Source organism: Somniosus microcephalus, chromosome 12 (assembly GCF_052327205.1).
Source record: "Somniosus microcephalus isolate GS21.2 chromosome 12, FLI_Smic_1.0, whole genome shotgun sequence".
Taxonomy (NCBI): domain Eukaryota; kingdom Metazoa; phylum Chordata; class Chondrichthyes; order Squaliformes; family Somniosidae; genus Somniosus; species Somniosus microcephalus.
The window spans coordinates 72,349,835-72,358,612 of record NC_140998.1 but is presented as its reverse complement, the minus strand read 5'-3'; positions in this window follow the sequence as shown (position 1 = coordinate 72,358,612).

The window sequence follows — 8,778 nt, the reverse complement described above, 5'->3', positions numbered from 1 at the left end:
TATCTCCTCTTAACTATAGTTTCCCATCCATAGCATCATCTTAGTTGTACACTTTATGGCTTTAATGTTCTTTCTTTAATAGGCCACCCAAAACTGCCCGCAGTACTCTAACTGTGGCGTAGCCAATGATTTATGTAAATTCACCATTACTTCTTTACCCTTGTCTTTTATGCTTCTATTTATAAAATGCAAAATTCTATTGCCCTTTGCTATGGCTTTATCAGAAAGTAAGATTGTGCTTGACAAATCTGATCTTTTTGAGAAGGTGCCAGATATGATCGATGGGGCGAATGCAGTGAATGTGGTGAACATGGGCTTTCAGAAAGCCGTTGACAAGGTACCACATAGGAGACTATTGGAGAAGATTAAAGGGGTATGGAATTAGGGGAGGCTAGCAAACTGGATTAAAAGATAGAAGGGAGGATTCAGAATAGGATTAAGGGCAGTTTCTCAGAGTGGTTGGAAGTAGGTAGTGGTGTTTCACAGGATTCTGTTCTGGGACCACTTCTGTTCACTAAGTAAATTAATCATCTGGATATAGGGCTAGAGGAAGTTTGTTAAAAATTTGTAGACAATATTGAAGTTGGAGGCAGAGTATATAATTATGAGGACCAAAGGATACTGCAAGGGGATTTGATAAGATGGTGGAATGGGCAAAAGATGGAATTCAATGTCAGTAAATATGAGCTGGTACATTTTGATAACAAAGTAAAAGTATTGATTATTCTCCGAATGGGTGAAGACTGGGTGATGTGGAAGAACAGGAATTTGGGGGTTCAGGATCACAAGACATTAAAAGCACCTCAAGTGGACAGGGCCGTAAAAAGCTAATGGAAAACTTGGTTTTATGGCAAAAGGTATAGAATATAAAGTCAAGATGTAATGGTGAATCTATGGAAAACCTTAGACTTCAGTTGGAATACAGTGTTGGACTCCATATTATGGGAAGCATGTCAAGGTGCAGATTTGCTGATATGCTACCTAATATAAAGAAATACAAATATGAAGACTTGAAAAAATTGGGACGTTTTCATTAGAACAGAGGAGATTAAATGATTAACATTATGAAGGGATGGGACAGAGTCGATATAAACAGATTGTTCTAGTGATTGAAGGATATAGAGCAAGGGCACATAGCTATAAGATTAAATGTAAGAAATTTAGGACAGGGAGCAGGAGAAGCTTTGCCCCCGCCCCCTCCCAAATAAGCAATGGGCAATTTTAATTAAAATGTATGTATTAAAAGAATATGTACCAGCATAGATAGAAAGTTGACTGACAGACAAGAACAAAGAGTTAGGGTAAATTGGGCATTTCTCAGACTAGACAAGGATTAGACAAGGGTCAGAGAGTTGTGAGGCTGTGGAATTCAATACCACAGTTAGTGGTTGAAGCAGAGACCAAGGGGTTAAAGTATTGCGGTTGTTCCCCCACTCACCTGCCGTAACTGGTTGTCTACATCTACCTGTTGCCTGTGAGTCAGGAACAGTCTGTTCTATTCCTGCAGTGGAGGCCTGCATACTTTGGGATTGTTCCCCCGTCACTTGCACAGAGGCAGCTGCTGGCAAGGGATGAGAGCCACATGCTTGTTTCTTTGCTTCAGCAAGCATGCTACTACTAGAGGCCGAGTCCCAACTGTGACTATTGTTCTCTGTATACAGAAACCATTGCACTGCAGCAAACGCTCTGTATTCCTCCTACCTCCCCTGCCCCGCCCCCCCCGAACAGTAAATAACGGACAATTTTAATTAAAATATATGTCCAAAAAATGTTGATCAAGGTCATGACACCTGCACAGCCTCAGGTACTAGCTGATGTGTTTCTTGTCCTTCATGGCTATGTTTCCAAGTGAGACAAAAACACCCTTCACCCACCAGTGGCAGACATGCCTTTAGCTGTCTAGGTCCTATGCTCCCTAAACTTCTCGTCATCTCCCTTTCTTCCTTTCAGACCCTCCTTAAAACCCACCTCTTTGACCAAGCTCTCAGTCACCCCATCTAAGATCTCCTTATGTGGAGTTGATCCATGCCTGATTACACTTGTGTGAAGTACCTTGGGATGTTTTTCTACATTAAAGGCACTATATAAATTCAAGTAGTTGTTGTTGTAATAATACAGTAGATTTTCTTTCTCCAGTTTAAAAGCTTTAAGTAAAAAAAATTACAAACATAGAATCCAAGGCAATTGATATATATACTGCATAAAATTATTTTATTGCAATCTCTTAAAAACCTTTCATACATATAGTGCACATATATTAACCCAGCAGTTCTGCGCTATATTGAAATAGTCTGTTCATTAGGTGAAATAAAATATATACAGCCGTCTTTACAGTGGCTATACATCAACATCTCCAAATTTCTGTTTTCAATGGGAAAATCCTAATAAAACCACAAAGACGTTTATGTTGAACAGTCAGTTGTGACTTTGGAATAATGGAGGCCTTTTTAGGATAAAATATATATTATGTGCAGTTTTGTTAAATGTTACAAAATATACTGCATTAACTCCACAATTATGATGAACTGTGCCCACAGTTAGAAACTCACTACTGTCCCTTATGGTGCACAGGACAGGTTCATCAGTCGCTAACTAGTCAAAAGCTATACAACTAAGAACAGACAAATAGGGTTTCCCATCATTTTCAGAGGATTAATCATTGTACTAAATTCAAAAAGAGAACAATTTATAATCTTTTAAGAAAATTGCACCACAGGATACGGAGGATATGAGACAAGGATCAGTGGCTGGCTCCAAATCGACCAGTGAGAGGTGTCAGGCTAAATAATAGCATTACCTGTGGGTTAGGAAATTTGAGTTGGCAATAATTCATTTCCTAGTAACCCACAAAATCTAGGTTCAGTGTCCAGCTTACACTATTTGTTAGTATGTTTCTGCATTATGGTTCATTTTAAAGATATATTTTCAACTTTTGGTTAGATTACTGTTACAGAGACCCAGTGGGTAACATGACGTCAGCTTAGTTTCATTTTGATATCTGTTAAGGTCTCATCAAGGAGCATAAATGAGGGACATAAGATACAAGGTGCTCAAGTTCACTGCTAAGGACAATTATACAGAAGCCCATTGACAGTAAATAAACTGGGAACTTTGTATACATCAACTTGTTTTAAGGATAGCTCAGTTCAGCTAGTTTATAGTGAGGTCTTGTAAAAAGAGCAGCAGAACCTGGGGTTTATTTTTCACCAAAAGGTTATGGCCTAGAAATTCATTATAGCCACTTTTGGGGCGGTAAAGTCGGGCGGCCGCTAAAGTTTGCGCCCAGCGCAAATTCGAGGCCACATCGCCGATATTCATTAGCTTCGCCTTAAGAGTTTGCTCGAGCGCTAAAACTGGCGATGCACGGCTCTCTTTAGGCGCTAAGCCGGAGGTGCTGAGCGATACCGCCGAGGCCGGGCGGAGCGCAGGTGCGGCCATTTCTTGATTGACAGCAGACACCCTGGTGCCGGCCAGCTCTTAAGGGGGAAGGGTCGACTTGGTCTGCTGCCACGCCCTGGACACTGGAGCCCTCCAGCTAGGCCTGAACACTGCTGCTGGACCCAAATAGCGCCTCAAAGTATGGAGAAGGCCCATGAACGAGCGCAGCACTTCTCAGAGCATGATCTGAGGGTGCTGGTTAGCGCTGTGGAGAAGAGACGCCATATTTTGTTCCCAGACAATGGGAGGAAGCCGCCAGCCCGCGTCTACCGGAGAGCCTGGAGGCATGTCGCCACGAGGGTGACATCCAACAGTGAGGTCCCCAGGAGCGCTGTCCAATGCAGAAAAAAGCTCAATGACCTCACCAGGATTGTCAGGGTGAGTACCCTTTCCAGTGTCCTCCTCATCCTTGCATGTGCACCTCACATTATGGGCAAAGGGACCTGAAAGCCCTAATGGCCAGCCCTCATGCAGCAGCTATGGGACAGTCATGAACATCAATTGCACATTGTGCACTTAACACACTGGCCAGGCTATTCGACCATGGGAGGCAGTGCACACAAGATCAGGGCTACACACTGTACTTAAGAGGCCGTCCTTTCTCTTGCAGGCCAAGCTGGCCAATAATAAGAGGAGCCGGACTGTGACCAGGGGAGGCGGACCCCAGATCCAGCCGCTCACCGAGCTGCAACAGCGCGTGGAGCGCATCATGGGTGCCCGGGTGATTGGCCCCGTTGCATCTGGAGATGCCGACCCTGTTCTGGGCACCAATGGTAAGGACATCACCTTTTGGACCTCTCTCGTCCCACTTGCGCATCAGATCTACATCCTTTGCCACTGTCCGACCAATGCGCTGAATGCCACCACTCAAGCATCCCTCGCTGATGCCCTCTCCTCACTCTAAAGCTACTCTTGTGCCTTCCTGCTTTCAGATGGTGAGGAGGAGGTCCCTGAACTTGCCAGTGACAGCCCCTCAGAAGAGGAGGAGGAGGAGGAGGAGCAAGAGGAAGGCGGCCCATCAGGGGAACCCTCAGCCGCGGCAAGCCATGCCACTGTAGGGGAGACGTCTTCCCTGGAGGGGAGCGTGGCGGAAGTGTCGGAGGGAAGTGTAGCTCCTGGGACCAGCGGCCTGCAGAAACGCGGGAGGCGGGTGGAAGCTCAGCGGCCTTCTCCCCAGAGGGGGGAAGGGTCGGAGGGGAGTCCAATTGCTGGGCCCAGCAGCGTCCAGCAACGCAGGAAGGGTCGGCCAGTTCGGCGGCCTTCTCCCCAGAGGGAGAGTCCAGCCTCCAGTCTGGAGACGGTCAACGCCAAGGAGATGCGCCGCCTCGAGGACATGTCCGCGGACTCGGAGCGCCGGCACACGGAGCTCATGGGGGTAGTGGGACGGATGCCTAAGGCCATCGAGTCCCTGTCTCGGAGTGTCACCGAATTCGGGGCCTCTCTGGCAGCGACTGGCCAGGTGATCAGTGGTGCCGTGCAGTCACTGGCTGCTCTGATGCGGTCACAGAACAGGGCAACATGGGCACTCACTGCTGCCACACTCGCTGTGTCAGCCCGGCATCGCCAGGGCACCCGGCGCGCTGCAGCAGCGCAGCGGTCTGTCCCTCGGCAGATTGCTGCGCATACTACAGTGCTGGCCCGGGCGAGTGCCAGTGTCTCAAGCGACCAGCGAGCGCCTGCCATCCACCAGCTTGCCCCATTCCTCCAGCCACCACTGCCACTCCCCCAGTGGAGCTGCCAGGAGCTGCTGCAGCGACTGATGCTGGCCAGCCACAGCTGCAGCATTCACCAGCCGGCCCCTCGAGGGCCAGACCTCGTCTAGGCCGACCCCCAAGGGCATCTGCCGTCACGACATGTGCCCCTCAGGAGCCTTCCCCCAGCCTTGCAGCAGCCACTGGCCTCACTTTGAGGAGGAGCAGCAGGGCGTCCAGGGGCCGGCAAAGTTTGCAGAGGGCATCGCCCTCGCGGGACACAAAGTAGAGGGTGTGTCCAAATGTTGTGTTTTGTGGAATGGTTGTTTTTTGAAGGCCAAGAATGAGGCCATTTTTGTTTACATCTTTGGTTAATCCTCCCCAGGTTGTGGGAGTGAGTCATGTGTGTGTGTGTTTTTTGGGGGTTTCGTGTGTTCTTGGTTTTCATGTGGGAAGGGCCCTGAGTTTGTACAATAAACCATTTTATTTATTCACATTGTCCATGTTTGATCTTTGAAGTGTTTGTTGCCTTAACCGGCTGAGGGCTTGCGGAGTGGCTGCAATCATGTTCTTTCATTGGCACAAGCCATTCCCTGACAGGGGGCCTAGAAGTGACGTTCAATAAGCCGCCGACGGGCGGCCCTTGGACCTTCTGCCTCCCTCCTGGGCTGGTACTCCTCCTCCTCCTCCTCCTCATGCTCCTCCTGCTGAGGTGGTGGTCCAACGTGAGGTGGCAGTGCCTGAGTCCTGCGGATAGCCAGGTTGTGCAGCATGCAGCAAATGACGACGAATTGGGAGGCTCGCTCCTGCGAATACTGGAGGGCTCCCCCGGAGCGATCCAGACAGCGGAGCCGTTGCTTCAGGATGCCGATTGTTTGTTCGATGAGGTTCCTGGTCGCTTGATGGCTCTCGTTGTATGCCTCTTCAGCAGGGGTCGTGGGCGCGCGGAGCGGGGTCATGAGCCAGGTACACAAAGGATAGCCTTTGTCCCCGATAAGCCATCCTCTTGGGTGAGGCTGTGCCTGGAACATGTCAGCCACAGTTGTCTGTCGCAGGATAAAGGCATCGTGGCTGCTGCCTGGAAAGCGGGCATTGACAGCTAGGATGCGCTGCCTGTGGTCACACACCAGCTGTACGTTGAGGGAATGGTAGCCCTTCCGGTTGCGGTAATCCTCGGCATGCTCCAGAGGTGCCCGCAAAGCCACATGCGTGCAGTCAATGGCGCCCTGCACCATGGGGAAGCCCGCTATTCTTGCAAATCCCACTGCACGCTGCTGCTGCTTGTCCAGGGTCATGGGGAAGGAGATGAATTGACGTCTCCTTCTGAAAAGGGCATTGGTCACCTGGCGGATGCAGCAATGCACGGCGAACTGGGAGATGTTAGCGATGTCCCCAGCAGCAGATTGGAAGGAGCCGGTGGCATAGAAGTTGAGAGCCACCGTCACCTTCACTGCCACCGACAGAGACGTCCTGCGCATCAGCTGTGGACGCAGATCTCTGTGAAGCAGCTGGCAGATCTCTGCAACCACCTCCCTTCTGAATCGCAGCCTCCTAACACACTGCGCGGCAGACAGGTTGAGATAGGAGAACTGCTGGCGGTATACCCTGGGTGGGTAAGGCCTCACTTGGCGACGCCTGTTGCCCCCTCTGCGTCTAGCCAGGGCTGCCACTCTCTCACGGCGTCTGTAAGCCCTTCCGACATAAGGCTGAAACTCAGCGTTGGCACCCAATGCAGCCCCCATAATATGCAGGCAAACACTGAGATCTCAATGAAGGCAAAGATAATTGCAAAGCTCTGGCGTGAAGCCAAAAAGACCTGTCCTAGTGTTGGGCCAAAGCAGTAAGCTCTCTTCCTTGGTCTCTCTCCAAAAATCCGTTGCACAAGAGTGAATGCTGCAAAATGGCTGCCCTTTATAGTGCAGGGTAAGTGCCCTTTAATTTGCGCTCCCCGCGGCCCGCCTCGGCTGTGTACCATTCCACTTCACAGTCGTTAGGGCCGCCCGGCGCACAATGGGGCGGCGCGAGTGAAGTTCCGGTTCCGGGCGCACAAAGGGCGTTGCACGACGAAATGACGTCATGATCTGCGCGCGCAGCTGAGCGCGCGCAAAGACTTTGCGCCGGCACTAAATGTCTACTGAAGTTGGGGCAAGGCGCAGATCGCGCTGCGCCCGGGCGCTAAGCGCCTAGCGCTCGAGATCTGCTCCTCCTAAGGCGCTAACGGCTGGCGCAGCCAACTGAATTTCTAGGCCTATGTTCTTTGCAAGCTGCCATACAGAAAATATGGGTTTGCATTCTGAAAGGTCAGTCAGTGGGTTTTACAAGTGAATTAATAGTTTTCCATATTGATTCTTTAACAAGGTTTCTTTTGGCATTTTTATTAGAAAAAGAGATATGGTGTCAACATTAATTTGTAATTTCTAAAACCCCCTCACTGACTGGTAATTGGAACATTGTTATGACCAGTGGAAATGTGTGTTGTTGGGATTGCCTGAAGCTTGATATGGTAACAGGACAGGGACCAGGGGAACCAGTCAGTTTAACTTTGGATAAAACAGACACACTGATGCAGGAAATCACAGATCATGATAAATTGTAAGCAGGAATTCCAAAGGTGAAGCAAACAACAATTCAAAGGATCATTAGCGGAGTAAAATTTGGTCGCTTCTTTAAAATGCAAGTATACACATGGTTTTGTTGTATAGAAGCAGGTCATTGGGTAGCACTGAATATATAGATCTTCTGAAGGCTTTGGCAATACATATTTCCCCAAAAAGGGAGGGTGAACAGCCAGAACAATTTTGGAAGGGGCGGATGAACAGCCAGTTGTCGTGATGCATATAGGTACCAACGATATAGGTAAAATAACGGGAGGAGGTCCTAAAAGCTGAATATAGGGAGTTAGGAGGTAAATTTAAAAATAGGGCCTCAAAGGTAGTAATCTCAGGATTGCTACGAGTGCCACGTGCTAGTCAGAGTAGAAATAGAAGGATATTTCAGATGAATACGTGGCTAGAGGAATGGTGCAAGGGGGAGGGATTCAAATTCCTGAGACATTGGGACCAGTTCTGGGGGAGGTGGGACCAGCAGGACTGGGACCGATGTCCTAGGGAGAGTGTGTGCTAGTGCTCTGGGGGAGGGTTTAAACTAAAATGGCAGGGGGTTGGGAACCTGAGCAGGGAGACAGAGGAAAGGGAAACAAGGATAAAAGCAAAAGACAGGAAGGAGAAAAGCAAAGGTGGCAGTCAGAGAAATCAAGGGTTTAAATAAAACATGGTCACAGTAAATAATAATTCTAAAAGGTCTAAGAGTGTTAAAAAAACAAGCCTGAAGGCTTTGTATCTTAATGCGAGGAGCATTCGTAATAAGGTGGATGAATTAGTTGCGCAAATAGAGGTAAACGGATATGATACGATTGGGATTAGGGAAACATGGCTCCAGGGTGACCAATGCAGGGAACTTAATATCCAGGGGTATTCAATATTCAGGAAAGACAGGCAAAAAGGAAAAGGAGGTGGGGTAGCATTGCTGGTTAAAGAGGGGATTAACACAAATGAAAGGAAGGATATTAGCTCTGATGATGTGGAATCTGTATTGGTAGAACTGAGAAATACCAAGGGGCAGAAAACGTTAGTGGGAGTGGTATACAGAA